Source organism: Sus scrofa, chromosome 13 (genome assembly GCF_054392235.1).
Source record: "Sus scrofa isolate SSC_HxYL_T2T_F1_AM1 chromosome 13, Sscrofa_HxYL_maternal_Yorkshire_Landrace_v2.0, whole genome shotgun sequence".
NCBI lineage: Eukaryota > Metazoa > Chordata > Mammalia > Artiodactyla > Suidae > Sus > Sus scrofa.
In genome coordinates, this window is record NC_139395.1 from 95,602,090 (window position 1) to 95,623,000 (window position 20,911).

General features: G+C 47.3%; 1 protein-coding gene and 1 long non-coding RNA gene across 5 annotated transcripts in view; one reads left to right on the forward strand and one right to left on the reverse strand.

The window, feature by feature from the left end:
* The window catches only part of CLSTN2 (calsyntenin 2), a 647,862-nt gene that overhangs the window by 31,465 nt on the left and 595,486 nt on the right, over window positions 1-20,911 (forward strand). The gene's annotated exons all lie outside the window — the stretch shown is intronic.
* Window positions 358-8,897, reverse strand: LOC146397495 (uncharacterized). Of its 4 annotated transcripts, XR_014824045.1 has the most exons (5): window positions 8,515-8,863; window positions 8,265-8,394; window positions 6,021-6,062; window positions 1,759-3,687; window positions 358-838 (listed from the first exon to the last, which is right to left on the reverse strand). It is a non-coding gene; the product is annotated as an uncharacterized LOC146397495 (long non-coding RNA). The 4 variants fall into 4 exon arrangements; XR_014824043.1 differs by lacking the exon at window positions 1,759-3,687 and having other exon boundaries at window positions 8,515-8,897; XR_014824046.1 differs by lacking the exon at window positions 1,759-3,687 and having other exon boundaries at window positions 358-843.

A 20,911-nucleotide genomic window follows, 5' to 3' on the forward strand; every position in this document is an offset into this window, starting at 1 on the left:
TTTACTCAGCATAATTACTTTGTGATTCATCTGTTGTAGCATATATTAATAGTTCATTACTTTTTATTGCTGAATAGTGTTCCATTGCATGGAGGGGCCAAAATTAGCTTTTCCATTTATCTGATGGACATCTGGGTTGTTTTCAAATAATGTTCCTGAATAATAAACATTCATGTACCAGTCATTGGTGAACTATGCTTTAACTTCTCTTGGGTAAATACCTAGGAAAAGAATGGATAAGTCATATGGTAGTTGTATGTTTAACGAACTGGCATCTTTTGTTAGTAGCAATGACTTCTTAGGACAAAACATTGATGCATTATAATGATGGTAATAATAGTTATTAAGTTATTTTAATTGGCTCATGAGTGTCGCTCTGGTTCCCTGATCAAAGTTGAGGTCGGGAGGAGTGGAAGTGAGGGGAGGGACAGAGACCCCCTTCCTGTTGCTTGTTAAGGTGCTCAGCAGAGGATGAGCATGGGGATGCTCTGTGCACAAGTGGTTTCTCACCCTTGCTTCTCACCCTGAGCCTGTAGTCTTGTCTCTGTTCATCATACCTCCAGGCCCCTTCCCTTTTCCTCAGATGGATAGACTCATGTCCTTCTGGTCTTTGATTGGAGTGTCCTGTGCAGATTCAACTTTCTCTCTCTTCACAATCCTTTGTGATGAGATGATCTAGCCCTCCGCTGGTAACATCCCTTCCTTTTCCTCTTCTGCACTAAATGCTCTTTCTGGTATGAAGGGTGGGCATGGAGGGGTGGGTGGGGGACTGTGGAAGCAACCACACTGCGGGACCGGCTGGAAACTCCCATCAAGGCAGACTGGCCTTTCTTGCTTGCTGTCCTTGGCAGGAAGAGAAATTCAGTAAATAATTGTTGAACACATGAATGCATGAATTTACATAAAGGGAAAACTAAATGTCATCGGTAGTCAGAGGATGGAGGGATCAAACCTACTTACTTTGGGCGATCAAAGAAGGTTTCCTAAAGCATGTGATACAAACGAGAAAGCAGTACAGCATAAAATATAGACTGTTAGGTTGTGTGCTTTGGAGAGCTGTAGTAAAGGAGGGGAACTGTATTTCTTGTCAAGGAACTTTCCATATGTCATGACATTGAACACTCATAACAAACATGTGGACTAGAATTATCTCAATTTTTCCTTTTTTTTTTTTTTTTTTTTGTCATTCTGCCTTTTCTAGCACCGTTCCTTTGGCATATGGAGGTTCCCAGGCTAGGGGTCCAATCAGAGCTGTAGCTGTTGGCCTAAGCCACAGCCACAGCAACGCGGGATCCGAGCCGCGTCTGCGACCTACACCACAGCTCACAGCAATGGTGGATCCTTAACCCACTGAGCAAGGCTAGGGATTGAACCTGAAACCTCATGGTTCCTAGTCGGATTCATTAACCACTGAGTCACGACAGGAACTCCTCTCCATTTTTCTGATGAGTAACCATGACTCAGAGATTTGGGGAAACCTACCCAAGATGGCTGCTAATGGGAGTGAGTTGCCAGACTGCACAACTCTTTGAGGGCCTGGGATGAGCCTTGAAATGGCAAGAAAAGGGTTGAGATCATTTTCTTCCTGGGAGCACATTAGGTAGTGAGATGCAGCCTAGGGCCATCCCCTTTGCTCACTGTGACAGCCCAAGAACTCCAGCTCTCACATGGCCTGTCCTGGGGCCCTGCAGCCCAGCATCCCTGGGGCTGAGAAGGTCTCTGTGCTAATGTATCCTTGTTCTTCTCTGAGCCACTCACCTCATTGATCCTAAAGAAAGATGTTCTTGATGCTTCTTATAAGAACTTTGGTTGAGTTCTGTGAATAGCAGGGTGGGGTTGCTTGGTTTGGGAACTGTTCTATTCAGAAGATCTTTGCTTCCTGCTTCACATTCTGTTCTGTGGGAAGGATGATGGCTATCCATCTCTCAAGACAGCTTGTCAAGGAGCTCTTCCTAGCCAGCAACTTGGGCCAGGTGCCAGAGCAGGACTCAGCCTTGAGAAGCTTTTGCACAGCCTGTGCTGAGTACAGTGCTTGGCACACGGTGGCAGTGGCTATTGGAGTGAATAGCTCTGTAGGCTGTCTTGGATGACATCACCAAGGCAGAGGGTCCCCAAGTTTCTCAGCTCACCATATCCTTCACCTGTGCAGCAGAGATTTTTTTACAGTACCCCTAGGCCAAATGAAACACTCAACAGTTCTGCTGGTTAAATCAATTGGTCTCCCAAATTTAATAGTGATTTATGCTCTAACAACTTGGTGCCTCCAAGGCACTGCATGCTGTCGCAGACCATGGACACTGCCATCCTCGTGTTTTGTTCCCCGCTGATTTTTACACAGTTCTTGCTTTTTATCATAACAACCTTGAAAACCAAAGTTTCCAAAGATGGCTTTGTGAAAGGAAGACAGCTATCTAACCTTGAAACTGAGCTCCCTTGAGCTCGTCACTTGCCTGGCATCTGGCAGATATCACTGTCTCCCTCAAATACCTAAAACATCCAGGGGTGTCTCTGTGAGTTTGCGTTGGCTCACTGGGGTGCCTTGGCACAGAGTTTGGGAACTGGGGCTCAAGTGTCACCGTCCTCCTTCAGCTCACCTCATTGTTGGTTGGATGCCTACAGCATCCTCTGTCTTGGGCCTGGAGCCCTACAGAAAGAGCTGTCAAGGGTCTCCTGGTCTAAAAGGAGAACTATCACCTAATCCAACCCGGGCCATGCAGGGGGCAGGGCAGGTGTTCTGCACAGCAGGTGAAGAGCCCATTGCATCTAAGAGAGTGCGTGATGAAGAAGGTGGGCATGGTGTAAGCACCATGTTCTAACCATCCCAAAGAGCCAGGAGGTGCTTGGGTGGAGGTGACACCTGAGCTTGGGCTCAAAGCATGGGCTGGAGAGAGCATTGAGGGAGAAGGAGCCGCTGCATCTTAGCAGGCAGGATAAGGCCAAGCCCCCAGGAGGGCCTCCGGGGTGGTTGGGGGTGGGCTGTGGAGTTGGAGGGATGGTGTGCACTTCTAGGCTGGGGCGCCTTCTGCAGATGGAGTGAGACCCAGGCCCTGGGCACCGAAGGGCTGACACTTATGTCTTCTCCCCAGTCCCATGAGCTGTGCAGTCCCAAACATTTTCTGGGATGACTTGTCTTCTCTATTTTTTCGTTTTTATTTAAACAAAAGAGAAATTCATTTTTCCAGTGTTATAAGCCACTGTTTCCAGGAGGTTCGGTTCCATCTCCTGGCCACATGTGTTGTGGACACCTCCCTTCTCTTCTATTGGGAGTGACCTGCTTTGTCCTTCAGAAACAGTGAGTTGACAAATGCCATCTGATGTTTCTCCCAGGCACCTCCATTCATCTTGATGGCAGGCTTCAGACGACACCACCACAGTTGATATTTTATACCTTTTGAGAGTTTTCTTCAGTGATTTCATTTCACATGCATTTGATTTTAGTGCCACCTTCTCATGGTCCCTGGAAAGTGTACACAGCGTCATTTGGTAAAGAAAATGCATTTTTGCAAGTCTGTTCAAAGGCTGTTTGAAAGAATGAATGAAGAGCTCTATCCTTTGCCCGAGTCTGGTTGCGGGCAGGGGTTCTGCAGGCGAAGCAGTGATTGATTCCTTGACATCAGCGCTGTCTGAATCCACTTCTCTGCCATGGTATATGGGGTGATGGATGCCCTTCACAACCTTCTCCATGGCCTGAAAGGGGAGCAGAAGGGCAGAAAGGGAGCATTCAGACTTGTGAATGAGCAGAAGGGCAGAAAGGGAGCATTCGGTCTTGTGCAGCTCTGAGCAGAAGCCAGGCTGATCTGTTTCTTCTCTCATCCTCCATCCAGATGTGAAGCAGGGTGGCTGGCTCTGTCTTATGGTATCAAGACAGGGAGGCAGACACTGTCCTTTCTCAGAGCTGGTGCGGCTGTCTTGAGAGTGAAGCTAGGCACTAGAGCCTAGCTTTCTTCCATTCAGGGACCTGCCCTCCTTCTGTGAAGGTCCAGAGTCCTTGCACAGCCTCTCGCATCCTCCGGAAGCCTCAGAATTCACCTGCAGTGTTCTGCGGTGTGCCTCTCTGCTCGCCATCAGGAAAACACATGCCTTTCTCTTGCTGCTGTCTTTCAAAATCACTTTGCTCTCAGGTGGTAGTTTGATGGTTGTGTTCTGGAGGTGCTGGCGTTGAGGGTGGGGAGGTCCTGGAGGAGCCAGGGTCAGGAGAATGGACAAGCTAGTGGAAGGGGTGCCCTGGGTTCTGACTCACTGTGACCAAATGATAGAAGACCTGGGCTCTGTTGCCATCCAAGGAGGTCCTGGCTTGCGAGTGGGGACGACACTGAATTTCAGCCTCAGCACCACACCTGGGGTGACTGATGCAGCCTTCTCCTCAGGCTTTAGCTCTCCCCAAGATCTCTAACCCATCATCTTCTCTGTGGCCAGAAATGCCATCCGCAAACCCAGATTCCAGTATGCTGCTCTTTGTTTAAATCCCCTCAGCAACTCTAGTCTTTGTTTAAATCCCTTCAGCCACTCCAGTCACATCGAGGATGGAGTCAAAACTCCCTAACTGCATCTGTGGTCCTTTATGATCTAGCCCCAGCCTAACACTGGACCCTGGGGTTAGAATTCCCACACATATACCATGACTGCTATAATCTCCTGCTTTGCTGTTTTCTCTGCTTGGGATGACCATGTGTTCCCTCCCCACTCAGATTGCCTGCTAATTCCTATTCATCTTTCCATAAGGCCAGACCTCACCTCCTCCAGGAAGCCCTCCCAGGCTGCTGCAGGTTGAGGTTGGAGCCTCCTCGCCAAGCTTGTCCAGCTCCCTGCTGCCCCTTGCAGCACTGGCCACACTGCACTCTCATGGCTTATTTATTTACTTCTCTCCCCATACTAGAGCATGGAATCGTTGAGGTCACTGACTGCAGTCCTCAAAGGTCCTTGTATGTTTGTTGATGGACTGAATGAGTGAAGGGAAGGTGCTCCGAGTCAGGTCTGTGGTTCAGTCTTTGTTGAGTCTGTTTTTGTGCTTGGGGCTTGCTAGAGGTGGGGACTGAGGAGAAGGGTCACTAGTAAGAGTCAAGCAGGGGATAAGCCCCTAACCAGGCAGCCAGGCTCTCAGGCTGGGAAGCTGAGAGTATAAATCAGGGACAGAAAATGCGTAGGAGCGTGGATGTGTGTAAACGTGTTAAGGGTGGAGGAAGCCTGCAGCTCTTTAAGCTTCAGCCTGATCATTGCCACCATCCCTAGTGATGGCCTTGGTGGGGTTGGTCTCCAGGCTGGTGGTCCTGAACACCTGCCCCTGGTTATGACAGGAGTCAGGCACTGAGTGGAAGCCTTAGGGATGATGGATGAATAGGGTGGATTTCAGGAGCTGTGGGATAAGAGCTCTTCTTGAGGGATCTTGTGAGTGGGAGGCCTTCAGCCATTCCCCTGCTTTCTTCTGTGACTGATCCATCAGCTACCTGCATGGTGGCCTTGTCTTTTGAAGCTTTTAAATCACACCCATTAGGAGGTGATCAGTTTTCTCAGTTGGTTATACCTCTACCTGAGCTCCCTGGCATTGGGGTCAGATCAGCTGTCAGCAGTGACCGCCTGTCATCTTCCATCTGCACTCGGCACCACCCAGGCTTCCAAGGAAGGACCACTAGACAATGGTCATGACTGTCCCCCACATTTGTCCTTCAGGAACAAGCCAAGGGAATTTAGCATATGGAACTCAAGGTGGCTACAGGATAAAACCCCTTACATTTTCTGAGAGCCTAATTGTGCTTTCTTTTATAATTTTGTTTCTAAGGCTGTGGGTGCCTTTCTGTCTGCCCTCCTGCTTTAGAAGAAGTTGTTTTGTTGTTAAAAGTGAATGCCAATTTATTCTTTGCTTGAAAAATGAGAACTCCCACTATCCCTGAAATTAAATTTTCCAATTGTGTTTTGGATGTTTTGACATTATGGCAAATAGCTATTTAAAATGATGGAACATTTCCATGTTTTTACCCACCTCCGCTAGTACTTACACATGGCAACATGCATGCAGGCCTTACCCATTTGTCAGGTGGTCACTTTGCCAGGTAGTCCTGCTGGTTCTGTTGGAGTGAAGAGAACTGCATGAGAGGATTCACACCTCTTAGGCCCCAAGGTCTCACATTCAGGTTCTTTTAGAAATGAGAATGAATGCAAGATGTAGGGTCTGCTGAAATATTTTATAGCACTACATCCATGCTGTGTGCTCCTTAGCAAGTTATATAACCTCTTCTTCTGCAAAATGGGCAATAGTGCTAGTTTGTTGTGAAGGTATAATAAGGACTTGTCTATGTGTGTGTATACACACAAACATATACACATATATATGTGTTTGTATATGTGTGTATATATGTGTATATATACATAGACACCTATATATTTGCATAGAAGGAAACATCATTAAGTATTTGGCATAATCAAAATACTCAATGATTGGTTATTTGGTTTAGAATAAGTTAAGGAACTTAAATGAGACTCTCCTTGTGGATGGCATCATATGCCTTCTTTTTTTTTCTTTTGAGGGCCACACCTGCGGCATTTGGAAGTTCCCAGGCTAGGGGTTGAATCAGAGCTGTAGCTGCCTGCCTATGCCACAGCCACAGTAATGCCAGAGCCAAGCTGCATCTGTGACCTACACTGTAGCTCACGGCAATGCCAGATCCTTGGCCCACTGAGCAAGGCCAGGGATCAAACCCTTACCCTCGTAGATACCAGTTGGGTTCATTACTGCTGAGCCACAGTAAGAACGTCCATATGCCTTCTTGAACATGGGAAATCTTTGGAGAATTTGGTACCCATGCTGGAGGCCAAAGAATTAACTAGAGGCCATAAGGTAAATTGGAGGCCAGGGTTAACTAGAAATCCACAGTTGCAAGGACTGGACTTTTTGGAACTGAAGAGTACTAGTTACTGGAATTTGAAGGATAATAGAGGATTAACCTTCAAAATTTTTCTCTTTTGCAGTCCCTTTTATATTGTTACCAGAGTTTTAAGAAATATAATTTACTTATAAGTATTTTATTTATAATACATATAACACATATAATACATATAATGTATATTCTGTGTAACATATATTTATATTATACGTTCTTATATTCTTGAAATAAACATTATGACCCTGATGACCACCATCTTCTGAGAGCTCCAGTAACAAATTTCTTTTCTCTTTTCCGTAAGCAAAAGACAGAAGGTAACTTTTTTATGACTTTGTGTTCTGGTTAGTTTGGATCTTGACATATCCCCGAAACTCAATACATAGAATATATTGCTGCATAAAATAAGGGAAAAATATAAAAAGAAATTACATGTATTTTAAGAAACTCCAATGAAAAATTATTGACATTTTAATTCAAATTCATGTTGGTAGGTCTGTTCTCTAGCAGCAGCAAAAAGACATAAACTCTTTTTATTTGTTCATAACTTTGAGCTATAAAAGAGATCATTATTAACATTTTTTTTCTCATATGGTAGCATAGCCTTCATGTGTAAGAGCTTGGAAAAGTAAAGCAGACATGCAGGGTATTAAAGCCATCATGAAATGGTGTAGGGCTATGTATACAGTGCTTTTTTACTCCTCCAGACGTGTTGTATGCATTCTCTCCTGTGACTGTGAGATGGGCAGGGAGGGTTTGATACTTCACATTCATCAGAGCTGGATACTGAGGCATGGAGGGTTAAGTGATTTCCCCAGGGTCTTGTAATGAGTAAATGTCAGGGCTGCTGCCAAAAGCAAGGCCTCCCACACTGTCTGTCACCTCCAGGTCTTATCTGTTCTGCTGTTGGATGGCCCTTCCTCCTTCCAGTCTCACTGCCCCAGCCTGGGTCAGATATTAATTGTTGGGAAGGCTGCTTCCTCCTCCTAGTTGAGCTCCATCACAACCCACCTCATATCCCAGTCATTTTCTTGTTTCCCAGTAGACCTGGAGGAGTGCCTCCCCTGTGCCACGGCCAGAGGTCTCTTCCAAGAGCATCTCCACTGCCCTTGCAGAATCTTCAGGGGCTTCCTGTTGCCAACCCCGGAAATCAACATGTCCTCCCCACACGCACCTGTCTCTCTGCCTCTGCCTTCTCTCTGCGAGGCCTCTTTGCTCCACCCTCACTGAGTGATTGTGCTCCCGCGGGTCCTGCCTACTCCCCTGCCTCCCTGTGTGATGTAGGCTGTTGACGCCACCTGTACCACCTCCCCCCATCACTCAGCGGGTCTGTGCCCCTGGCCCCTCCCAAATGAGACTTTCCCAAAGAAACCATCATCATCCACTTGCCACAGATTCAAGGATCTCTCCTCCGTTGAACCCTTCGCAGCCACGCTGGCTTTGACAGACTCTCTTCTGCAACACTGTAGACAGGCCGCGTTCCCCTTCTAGTGTCTGTGAGCAACTTGGAGGCAGCAACCTACAGAGAGTGTGACATAAAGGGTGGGGCACCGGCTTTGGAGTCAGGCTCATATGGGTCCAAGTTGCCCTGTCTTCCCACACCTAGCCATGGGAACTTGAGCCGGCTGTTAGGAGTCACCTGCAGGGCTTCCAAAAAGGAGGTCTCCATCCCACTCTCAGAGATTAGAAATTTGGGCTGGGCTGTGGCCTGGGCATCAAAATCTTAAAAGGTCCTTGGATGGTTCTGATGAACAGCACAGTTTGAGAGTCACTGATTAATCCTGCCTGAGCAGATAGGTTAGAGCTTACTCTCAGATAAAACCTCTCTTGCCCAGAGATCCTGGCACTGCATGCGATGGTGTGTGTGAAGCATCTGGTTGCAGGATGTTCTCCATATGCTGTCAATAAATAGGGGTCATTACAATTATGATTCAGTGTTGTGTCCCCACAGCACCTCACACCATGGCCTGAACAAAGTTCTTAAGTATAAAACATAAGAGCAGCATGTGCTTTGTTTGTGTCAGCAGTATGATGTGTCAGTAACCTCTGGTGACTATTATGGTGACCATGACAACACTTGTCCCAGGTGGCCTGTGGACCGCTGTGCAGAGTTCATACTGAGCACAGCTGTACTTGTCCTCCGGGGCCCTTGGAAGCAGCACCTGCAGGAGTGCCCCCGGCCCCACTGCAGTCCTGCTAGGCAGGAGCTGACCAGGTGCTGAAGCTGTTGTTTCCAAGGGGAGTTTTGGCCTCTCTTCACCAAGTCCTGATCGGCCAGTGGCTGAGTGAGGACATTCATTTTAGAAATAGCTCTTAAACATAAGATTCAGCTTCTGGAAAAGCTAAAAGAGTGATGACAAGACCCATTGTACACCTGCCCCTTGCCCAGTGTCAGATACACCTCGCAATGTTATAGAGGGCTGATGGCCTCTGTAAAGCCCTGGGTCACGAACGCTGCCTTTAACGGCCAAGTTTTGCCTTGAGAACATCAATCAAGAGAAAGATTATGGTGTAGAATTATCAGGCTTTCTTCTTGGCATTCATGTGCTCTTCTCTGGACTAAATAGCTATTAGTAGTCCTTCCTGAAGCCAGAGAAAAGGAATGACCACCGAAGATTTGGGATCTCAGTGCCATTAAATTAAACGCTTATAGAATAAATATACCTCTGAACAGGAGGGGCATTGAGGTGCCTCAGAGCTCTGCAGAGCTGTAGAGGAAGGAGATGAGAGGCCTCATAAAAGAGCAGTCGATTATTTTCAAGATGAGTTGGCATCTTTTAATTCCTCACCAGATAATGAAATGTCTATTTGAGCCTGAGGGTATTGTATCATTTCTGGTGTGTTCAACAAAATTTATTCAACAGTCATTTGTTGAGTGCTCCTCTGAGCCAGGCCCTGGGTTGGGGCCTGGAGATATGAAGAGGAATGAGCTACAGTCCCTGTCTGTGGAGAGAGATCAATGTCCATTGAGGAGAAGCATAGGATGGAAAGCAGTGCAGACTTCCTGGCGGAGGTGTGGCCTCAGCCAGGCTTGAAGGAAGGGGAGGAGGTACCCAGTGATGGAGTTGTTGAACCAAGGAAGGGGTCTCCATCCAGGTGAGCTGGGCTCACCTGGGGATGCAGCACTACCTTCACAAGCAGGCAGGTGCTCTGGGTTCTGGGCCCACACATGGCTGTGGAATGTAGACCAGGCCTATAGTTAGAGGCCTGGGCAGGACCGAACCTCCTTCATCAGCAGGCCACGGAGCCAGGAGGACAGTAGACACAGGTCACAGCCCCAGCTCTGCTCCATGCCTGTGTATGACAGGCCCCAAGGCCCACTGGGCTCATGTTTCTGTCAGCCAGCACTGCCTCTGATAGTCTCTGAATCCCTGCCCTTAGGGGCTGAAGAGGGTCACAGAGACTCTGCATCTACAAGGGCTTCCTGGCAGAAAGGGCTTGATGGGACCTTGAGGGATAGGGGTTTCACAGGTTGGAAGGTTCTCATTCATTCTTCTTTCAGGTCCCCTAAAAGCATTTCAGTCCTCTGCCCCTCCCCTAGGCTGCAGGCAGGAGCTGCACAAAGGAGGAAGTAATCATGTGACTATGCACACCTCTTAAGGATTTGAGTTTCTGTAAGTTCTCAGTCTAGTGAAGAAGAAAGAGCACGAACTATGGGTCCTGGCAGTGGGCTGCACAGTCAGCTCCATCACTTCCTGCCAGCACCACCCAGCTCCCTCTCAAAGCCTAGCTTCCTTCTCAGGCAAATGAGTGTATTCCAATTACTCAAAGGTTTATGAAGATTCTGTGAGGTCATCAATGAGAGCCCTTGGCAGAAGACACTGTTCTTGGCTGGCTCTCAGTAAAGTGTGGTCAGTAGCATTCATGACACCATGACAGTTCTGCAGTGCACAGGGTGCACAATGGGAATTTTGGAGGCAGTGCTGGTGGTGCACCCACTGCCTCAGTCCAGGTCAGAGTGAGAGGATTATAGAAGCATGGCTTTCTCCTGCCCTGGCCCTCAGTTAGCTCTCAGTGGCAATTATTGAATGAATGACTGGATGAATGAATGAAGAAATGGAACTGGCCCTCTGGCATCTTTTGCTAGGAATTTTGTCCGCACAGCTGTCTTTATTGTTAGAAATCCACTGCTCCTTTATTCTACCTTGAAAAAGAAAATGAATTTCTACAGGGTTTTAAATATGAGTGAGATGTTGGATAATTGGATTCTGATCAGGCTGTTGGGAAAAAGGACCACGCTTTTTCACTTATTCAGTGCTGGCTGTGAGCTGGGCATGGAGAGTGTTCCTGGTGGATGCCTGGGTTGGGTCCTTGAAACCAGGGTCCCTTGATGGGAGGTTTGGCAGCCCTGAAGTGGGTGCTGGCAGGGCATGGCCTACCTGGAGCCACACCCACACCTCTGTCAGGTATTCACATCACTGAGGAGCCACCTCTTTGTGATTGGCTTGGAGGGAAGCATGTGGCTGAGAAGCAGACAGATGTTTGGGCCTCCCAATTGCTGACTGCCAGCTGCAGCCACCTTTGTAGCTGACTCAGGTTAAGGGCCTGGACTTAGAAACTTGGCTGAGCACTAGAGGGCTCATCTCAGGGCATGGTTTCAGGAGGGGAGATCTGTCCAACCTAAAGACATGGTGTTGAGAGGAATGGGGGTTGGTGAAGGACATGGCTTCAGGAACAAGGGGTCATCAGCTGGCCTCTGACACCTGAGATGGGGCTGTGGGGCTGAAGGAGGATAGGAACTTGGGTTCTGAGCCCTGCCTGGCTGCAAGAGAATGGCATTTCCAGGAAGCTGATATTGCCCACTGTCAGGTTTCTGAAAAAGGGTAGGTCCTGTGGTTATGGCCAGAGGAAGAGTTCAGCTTGGATTGTGTGCAGTCTGGTGTCTGGACTGGGTAGGAAGCTGTTGAATTATCCACATGGCCCAGTCATGTGGCTAGGCAAGAGGCCATTCATTGGCCAACCAAGAGGCCGATTTCTTGTCTCCACCCAAGCCAAGGTACTTGTAAGCCTGAGAGAAAGCAATCCCATAAAAATATTTGGGGGGGGGGAGTTCCCACTGTGGTGCAGTGGAAACAAATCTGACTAGTATCCGTGAGGATGTGGGTTCGATCCCTGACCTCTCTCAGTGGGTTAAGTTTCCGGTGATGCCGTGAGCGATGTAGAGGTCGCAGACACAGCTAGGATCCCATGTTGCTGTGGTTGTGTTGTAGGCCGGCAGCAGCTCCAACTGGACCCCTAGCCTGGGAACTTTCAAATGCCACAGGTGTGGCCCTAAAAAGCAAAAAAAAAGGGGGGGGGTACTTTGAAAAGCAGCATGAAGCTGCAGGTTTGGGGCCTCAAGATGACACTCTCCATCCTGTGAGAAATGATTTGGGAACAGGAGCCATAGGTTGAGGACTAAAATTTCTTGTCCTTCAGACAGAAGCCAAAATACCTTCAGCCAGGGGATTCTCTGTTTGCCCTCCTGCCCATGTCTATACATGGTACTGGAGTTGTCTGCTGTCCCATCCCAGGCTCTTTGGACCCTGCTCCTCTGCTTCCCCAGAAATTACTGTGTGATCTCCACTGAGCCCTATGAACGGGAGAGGAGTGCCGGTGGGAGAACAGCAGTGTGTGGAGTTATACTCCTGCTAAATGTTTTGCAGTGTATATTGCACTGGATCTATTGAAATTGGGCAGAAAGATCCTTAACCAATTTATCAGTCCAAGTAAACCCCTGTTAAGATGTAGAAATAAGCTCTTATGGGGATAATAACCACAGGAAAACAAAGTGCAATAATATTCTTCTCTTTCCAAGTTATACATAAAATCAGTTTCTGGTTTCCTGCTAATGAGTCTAACTCCTCGTGCTGTAATTTATTCTGAAAGGCCAGGCCTGAGGGGTTTTGCATCCTGGCTGCCGTCTTGCCCTATCCAGAGGTCCCAGATATTTATCTTAGAGAAGTGAGCTGAGGGGGTTGTTCTGAGGTTGTGCTGGGCACAGGGGCTCAGCCAGCCCATGTGTGCAGGGCTTTCAGAAGGTGGGGCACTGCCTTCCCTGAGGCCAGGGCCCAGCTCATGCTTTATCTCATTCAATCCCCAGGACACTGAATCACTCTGCAGAGGAGGTGAGTGCCTGTTAAGTGTTCTTGAACCAAAGAGTGATGCAGTTATTTCCAGTATTAACCTCAAATATGATATGGTACCATGCATGGACGTCATTCAACTTAATCAGACCTTAAGGGCCTGATGGAGACATTGAAAAATAAGATTCAGGAAATCTGGGTTCTAAGAAAGGACTGGTGACCTCTGCCTTTTAGATATGCAGTGATAGGAGTGAACAGCTTCAGGCTTCTTAAAACACAAAGTCCTGGAGACCAGGGACTAGGTCCTGGTCTTGTGTGGGTCCCAGCATCCAGGCCAGACTGGCAACAGAGTGGGGCTCCGTGAGTGCTCGTCCAGTGAGTGGATGGATGAATGGACCATTCCCCTATCACTTTTCTGCAGGGGGTGCATCCTCAGTGAATCAAAAGGGCCCTGATTCACATGCACAGATAATGCTCCTCCCTGGTTCCTGGGTAGCCTGCTGAATCATGGCCATGGTCATTGTAACAGCAGCCCTAGCACAAGTGCCAAGTGCCGTCATGACCGGAAGTCTTCACTGAGCTCTTGTAGTGCGTCAGGCACCTGCTGAAAGCTTTGGACCCCTGACTCCACAAAATACTCATGATTCAGCCGAGAGGGGTTACTGGGATGCAGACCCTGAGGTTCAGGGTAGCCTTAGGCCTTGAGCTGAGTTTTCCGAGGAGTGAGTTTACATCAAAAGCCTGGGGAATACAACTAACCAAATTACCATGAGTTCTGTGTGTAACCACTGATATTTCAGAATCTGTCCCAGGCTATTACCAAATACTTCTTTCTGCAGAGCAGTTGACCCTGGCAGACTGGCCTGGAAACCTTGGGAAGAGCCTGTTCTGCCACCCTGGGGTCAAGAGCCTCCAGCATGACAGTGCCCTTAGTTCCCTTGCTGGTGCTGACCCCTTTCCCTGGGAGCACCCGGGAATTAAGGCTCAGCCAAGATGGGCCAAGCCATCTAAATTTGCCACAAATCTGCACATTAAGATGAGAATTACTAACAGCTGCCACTTAAGGGAACAGCTGCTGTGCTCGAGGCACTCGGCCAGGTGCTGCACACGTGGAATCCTGCAGAATCCTTGAAGCCAGGCAGGGAGTAGGTAATTCTCTTTTCAGGGTACAGATGAGGGACACTGAGGCTGGTGGTGGGGGCTGGGCGGCTTCAACAACTCTTCAGAGCCACTTAACCAATAGTGGTAGAGCCAGGATTCAAAAGGAGTCTGCCAAAACCCAAAGCCCCTGCCTTTCCTACTCCTCCCACCCCAGTGTGCCAACCAGCAGGCCCTTGGTGGAGTCACCCAGCAGGCAGATGGCTGGGCCGGAAGAAAGAACGACAGTCCCAGGTCCTGGCCCAGCAGGCAGCCTGCCACAAGCAAGTGCCCTCACCTCTCCTAGCCTCTTCTTCCCCTCTGTAGTATAAGGATGCCAAATATGCTGAAGGTTGATGACTGGGGAGGTGTTTGTGTATGGCTGTGTGTGTATGGATGTGATATACGTGTGCCCGCAAGTGTGTTGGCAAGTGAGACTTACAGCCCTCCCTGGCAGTCATACTTCCTAGAATGCAAATATGCCGTCTGCTCCTTTGGAGACTTCCAGTAATGAAGCACCCGCCCCCTCCATCTGCCTCCTCTTCCTGCTCCAGCCCCTTGTCACCTGGGCTCCAGGCCTGGGAAGGACCAGCAGCCACTCGCAAATAGGACTCGGTGGGAGAGAGAAAGGACAAAACCTCCCACCCTCCAGGGCATGCCTGGCAGCACTAACATGTGATTTGTAGGTGAGAATGGGAGTTGCTGTGATTCTTGCTGTTTTCTCCCATCCTCCGGCATCTTTACCTGATCCTGCCACTTTTCCTTAAACAAAGGGCTGGGATAGTGCCTCAGAACCCTGCAGGCAAGTTCACTGGAGGTTTGGACAGGGATGGGAGAAGGACCGAGGGAGGAAGGACCACCGAGAAAACCAGCTCCTGGTGGGGAGAACCCCATGAGTGGAGATAGCCTTGTCGAGCACCCTTGAGCCCCAGCCACCCCTTAAGTCCCAGCCACCGCAAGGCTTGAGATTCATCACCTGTCCTCTCTTCTTTTGTTCCTTCCAAAATTCCCACATTGGTCTTGAGCAACATGATGGCTGGCATTAGCCATAAACAGTGTCAAGTGGTGCAGATTTTTTTTATACCTGTGCCTTTTTTTCCCTCACCTGTGACTCTCTGAGGCCCCTGCTAGACTAAGTATTCTAGCATCAGGATTACCAAGTCTCCATAGGCATTGTTCTAACTCACAGGCTTTGCAATATTTCGGGGATCTTCCTTCCCTTGTGCTGATTTTTATCAGGTCTGTTTGGCCTGGCACAGAACAGACCTGCAGTTGCTTCTGTGTACTGGCCAGGGACGAGGTCAATCACATTATTTTTTATTCTTCACCTGCTGAGAGAAGTATAGCTTTGGAATCGATGTTATTTTCCCATGCTCTCTGCTCAGCATGTTCTTAATGTTGCCCTTGCTGGCCTGTTTCTGTGACATGCGGTGACATGGGGGGCACTGATATTTCTCATTTTGACAGTGGGAGGAGCCGGTTCTGAGGAAGACCCTCAAAGAGCAGCATCGGCTTCTGGAGAACACTGTGCCAAGTTCAAACACCAGAGAAAGGGCTGGTGCAAAGTTGAGGGAGGACCAAAAGGGAGGCTTTGTCTCAACAGAACTGGGAGAAAAACAGGGGGACTTCTGAGCTCGATTCAGTTATTCCAAAAACTTGAATCCAAGGAGACCCAGTTAGCTGCTGTTTCCAGGTGCTCTGCAGGCCTTTCCCACACTACTGGATATAAAGCTCTTTTTTCAGGGACTGCTTATGAATTTATTTTTGAAAAGTTACTCTGGGGGTACTATCTCCTTTGTCACTAAAAATGCCCTGACATTGAGCACAGGAGGCATGGTGAGTCAGAGTGAGCTTATAAAGTCTACAGGCATAGATTCTGCTTAGTAACTTAGAGAAAGTACATAGAAAACAGGAGGACAGAAATCAAGATGTTTATTTATTTTTATTTTTGCTTTTTATGGCTGCACCCATGGTGTATGGAGGTTCCCAGGCTAGGGGTCAAATTGGAGCTACAACTGCCGGCCTATGCCACAGCCACAGCAACGCCAGATCTGAGCCACATCTGTGACCTACACACAGCTCACGGCAAGCCTGGATCCTCACCCCACTGGACAAGGCCAGAGATCGAACCTGCATCCTCATGGGTACTAGTCGGATTCTTTCCATGGAGCCACGATGGGAACTCCCAAGATGTTTATTATGTTTTGAAAATATAAGATGCTGGGGTTCCTGTCATGGTGCAGTGGAAATGAATCCGACTAGGAGCCATGAGGTTGCTGGTTTGATCCCTGGCCTCACTCAGTGGGTTAAGGATCTGGCGTTGCTGTGGCTGTGGCGTAGGCCGGCAACTGTAGCTCCGATTTGACCCCCTCCATGTGCCGCAGGTGCGGCCCTAAAAAAAAAGACAAAAGACAAAAAAAAAGAAAAGAAAATATAAGATGTTGAACAGAAAAGGACAAGTGACTAAAGGCATTTGCATAATTTAGCTGGGAATGGCATTTACACAATCACAATCATGTAAACACTAAATACCCGGCTAACCAGACTGTAGCATAGCCAGCTCTATTAGGAAGATTGGGGGTGGTTGTGTGTCCCCATGTTTAGTGTGTGGAATGGAGAGAGAACAAGAGCTAAATTCTCTTCTTCTAAAATGGAAAGATGATACCTAGAGGGGAGAAATGAAGTAGCGACATAAACAGGTTTATTTAGAGATATGGAAGTAAATAATGAAAGAGACAGCTAAAATAGTTAAAAGCAGTTGCTTCTGGGAAGTGGGAAATGGGGCAGAGGGAAGAGTCAGGATAACTGCTGTTTTGTAACCAGCCCCGTAGAACAGTTTGATTCTTAACTCTGTATATGTAGGACTTTGATAAAAAGGAATCACACATTTTTTAAAAAGGAAAATATTAAAAAATGGATATAGAATATTTGGTGGGTCCCCTGGCCCACGCCAGAGGATGTGTCCACCCACTTCAGCTTGATCCCCTGACTTTTTTTTTTTTGGCCACACCTGAGGCATGTGAAAGTTCACAGGTCAGGGATCTAACTGCACAGCAGTGACAACACTGGATCTTTAACCACTAGGCCACCAGGGAACTCCTCCCTTGACTTCTGGGGCCTGTCCAGCAGTGGCTTCTGATCCACGATAAATGGCCAGGCCAATCTTTGGTGACCATGGGGGCTCCTTGCTTCCTCTGCGAGGGCCTCTTTAGCAATGACCACTGCCCAGTGCCCAGCGTAGCAGAGCCCTTGAGATTTGTCACTTGTTCTCTGAGTGCAGGCAGGGTGAGTATGGGCACTTCTCTTGTTTGTCATTTTCGTTTCCTTGCTCATGGAACTCAGACTGCCTGGTTCCCCTCTTTTTCATCAAGCAAGCAGCTGAAGACCATGTTCCTAGAGAGCTCTACACGGGCTTCTGGCTTGGTTCCCTGAGGACTTGTTTTTAACTTTGGAGAATCAAGTTGAGTTCTTCACTTTGTGTTCCACTATGTTGTCATTGTCATCATTATCATCATCATGCCATTGAATGGCATTTCCATTTCCCCCCTTCTTCAGGCCATCTTTTAGTTCTCTTTGGCTCTTATGGGCTTCTCTCATGCCACATCCCATTCATTGGGAAATCCTGTGAATTTTGCTTTGAAATTTCTTCCACAATCCATCCATTTCTCTACCCATCCAGGCCATTATCCCTGGTCCAGGCCATCATCATCCCACCCCTGGATTACTGCAGTAGTCTACTGACATTTTCTTACTTCCACCTTGGACCTACCATCTTAAAAAGGAAATCTTAAAAAACTCAAATGCCTTCCAAAGGCACCCAGAGCAGAGACTAAAGGCCTCACAATGGTTAGCAGCTTTCTGTATGATCTGCCCACCTGTCCAGGTGCATTGCCCATCATTCTGTCTCCAGTTCTCTCTGCTTCAACCACACTGCCCTTCTTAAGGTTCCTGACCATTTCAAGCTTGCTTCTGCCTCAGGGCCTTTGCACCTTGCAGTTCCCTGCTAGAACCCCCAGATGTCCATATGCCTTCCTTTCAGATAGGTCTTTGCTTCAATGTAAGCTCACCAGAAAGGACTTCCATGACTATCACGTGTAAAATGACACTGCTTCTCCACGTCACTGTCTCTCCCCTTCTCCTGCTTTATGTTTCTTTATAGCACTTGCCATTTCTACACTGTAGATATATCTGTTTATGGCATTCCCGTTGTGGCTCAGCAGAAATGAATCTGACTAACATCCATGAGGATGCAGGTTTGATCCCTGGCCTCACTCAGTGGGTTAAGGATCCAGCGTTGCTGTGAGCTGTGGTGTGGGTCACAGACATGGCTCAGATCTGCCGTTGCTGTGGGTGCTGTGTAGGCTGGTGGCTACAGCTCTGATTAGACCCCTAGCCTGGGAACCTCCATATGCCACGGGATGTGGCCCTAAACAGGTAAATACACACACACACACATTTATGTTTCTTCCTCTTTGACTGTAGTCTCCATGAGAGCATTTGTTACCTTGATCCCCTGATACAGCCGTAGCCCTGGAACAGTGCCATCACTTGGTAGATATTTGTTAACTAACCCAGTGAATGAACTGTGTAGATACTATGGGCATAACACTTCCAGGGACTGTAGGATATAGAGGCATTGGGCTTGTGCCTGCATTCGATTTGTCACACCTATTCGATTTGTCACAGAGAATATGTCACACCACAGAAAGTGACCTATACTGACTTCTCGGAGCAGCTGTGGGTGTAGCCCACTGCCTTCTTTGTTTTTTCTTGTAATTCTCGCTTAGGTGTATGGAATAAATTATGTTTTATTATTGAGGGGCTAGAGAATGGAGTGGAAACTACCCTTCCATTGACAAACTTTCATGTGTGTGTGTGAGCAAATCAAGGTGATCTCTGTCTCTGGGTCACCTGCATATATTGGAGCTTTACTGAGGTTTCTTAGTGGCATCATCTCTTTTCTCTTGAATTTTTCAGAAAATGTCATTCTCTTAACTGACGTTTTGAAAAGGTTTGGCTCTGTGCATGGGAGTGATGCAACCCCTACTCCCAGATTTCCCTCTTTGTGAAATTGTAGTGATATTTAACAAATGTTTTTGAGCATCTGCTGCATTCCTACTTCTGTTCTAGGAAGTGGAGATATAGATGGGATTAGTCTCTTGGCAGGGCCAGAGTGACCTGTGGAAAAGAGCATATGTCTGCATGGGTATTAGCGCCCCTCAAAAGTATAGGCCCCCACCTCATAACTTGTATCATTGCCTGTATTTCAGGGTAGCTATGTTAAGCTTCCATTACTTGGATCTTCTTCTTCAACAAATGGAAACATAGACATTAATTAAATGTCACTGACTGCTCCTACCAGCTCAGTTTTCTGGCTATATCTAATTAGAATTAAATGGTGAAAGAGGTGAGACAGACTAAATCAAAGGAACTCAGAGAGTCCAGGCTTCCAAACTGTGTCCCTGAATTTGAGAAGTTAGTTTCAATTAGTTGCATAAAGATATTTGGCAGCTTTGTGAATCAGGATGGTTGCCTTCTCAGGGAGAGGCTTTGCTCTTCCCTCTTAGCCACGTTGATGTTGGACCACTGAATAGCCCTGAGAGCTTCTGCCTCCCTTGGGCTCACACTGCCAGGTAAGCAGGCTAGAAAGTAAGTTTCCAGGCTGAGACTCACAGGTGGAGCACCTGTCTGGTTCCAGGGCTGCCAAGCCCTGGCCCCTCCCTCTCATGCTGGTCGGTACCTCTCCTCAGTATTCAAACAATGCTGGTGGGAAAGTTGCCATGACTTGTGTATTCCCTTACCTTTACTGGCAGAACAAAGAAGACTAGACCTGAGTGATGAGGAGCTTGCTAATTTAGCCAATAATAATTTATTTCTTATTTAGGAAAAGCCAAATGCACTGTGGGCAGCCTTTCCCAACCAAGTTAAGTGTTCAGCCACAAGTTAAAATATACTGCTAACTTTGTCTCTTTGTGTGTTTGTTTCTGGTTGAGTTTTTGTATTTGGGGGTATTGTTATTCTCTTTTTATTTTTAAAATATTTTTTATTATAGTTGATTTACAGCATTGTGCATATTTTTTTTTCTTCTTCTTCATTTTTTTTTTTTCAGGCTGCCCTGCAGCATATGGAATTCCCAGGCCAGGGATCAGATCCAAGCCGCAGTTGTGACCTACATTGCAGCTGTGGCAACACTGGATCCTTTAACCCACTGTGCCAGGCTAGGAATTGAACCTGTGTCCTGGTGCCTCAGAGATGCTGCCGATCTCATTGAGCCACAGCAGGAACTCCTTTTGTGCCTATTTTAATTTAATTTTAGATTACGAGGGGCCAAATGAACTTAAGTTATGCTTTAGAGAGGTCTTTTGGTGTTGTTAATATATTTATACTTGTGAATGACAGTGTCTCATAGTAATATTCAAACATTGTGTGTATATATATATATATATATATATATATATATATATATTCTTTTTTTTTGTTTTTAGAAAATTTTCATGGCTTCCTAGGCAAATGTGATAGACTTGGTATTTAAATGCTCCTGTGGGGGCTTAATTTCTGTGGAGTGATAATTCTTGATAGTTAGAAATGCTAGGAGATCTTTTTAACAGTGCCTGGAGAGGCTTCTTTATTTGGCATCTGCAACTTAACAAGCTTCCATAGAGCTGAGCAAAAGCTGTGCACCAGGGCAGAGACTTGCCAACTCTTCCCCTCCACTGGGTGATGGGATCCAGACCTTAACCTATCTGCGAGTAGACATCCATCTATAGTTTCATTGCATTGCAACTAAAATCCCTCTGTGATGGATTTACATCATAGCTAAAGTTGAGAGCCAGA